Below are 496 nucleotides of genomic sequence, written 5' to 3'. Positions count from 1 at the left end.
TGACTCAGTCATGTGATCAAACTGGAAGTTGTAGAATATCGGCTCCGATGGAGATGCCATCAGATGTCGCTGATCAGACAGCCTGAAAAATAGGAAAGACAAGATATGTACTTAACACAGTAATGGTCATAAGGAAACCGTACAACAGGACCACAATCTGAGTTTAAACTTGGTTTAAGTTGGAAGATTTTATTAAACCATGTATAGCGGAGGGACCTTAAACAGGGAGCAAACCAGTGTCTTGCTGTGGGACTAAAAGGAGGGATCAGAGCAATCAAACCTCAAAGGAAAAGCACAGGTCCTCATGATGGTTAACTGCAGTTTCGAACAAGCCAAGTGATCGTGGGTAGAGACTATCAACTCCCTTGGTGCAACTACACCACTAAAACAACAAACCATGTATAAGAATGGACTGCCAAAACAGAGACATTGTTTATTTTTGCACTTTTCACTTACCTTACAACAAAATCATGAGACAGGTATGTCACTAGAGAGA

The 496-nt window shown here is 41.1% G+C and overlaps 1 long non-coding RNA gene across 1 annotated transcript; it reads right to left on the bottom strand.

The window, feature by feature from the left end:
• Nucleotides 1–496, bottom strand: LOC113473612. The gene is made up of 2 exons (XR_003395545.1): nt 457–496; nt 1–82 (listed from the first exon to the last, which is right to left on the bottom strand). It is a non-coding gene; the product is annotated as an uncharacterized LOC113473612 (long non-coding RNA).

The sequence above is a fragment of the Diaphorina citri genome, unplaced genomic scaffold (assembly GCF_000475195.1).
Source record: "Diaphorina citri unplaced genomic scaffold, Diaci psyllid genome assembly version 1.1 scaffold48751, whole genome shotgun sequence".
Classification (NCBI taxonomy): Eukaryota; Metazoa; Arthropoda; class Insecta; order Hemiptera; family Psyllidae; genus Diaphorina; species Diaphorina citri.
Note: the sequence above shows the minus strand (reverse complement) of the source record. Positions and strands in the feature narration are given on the sequence as shown.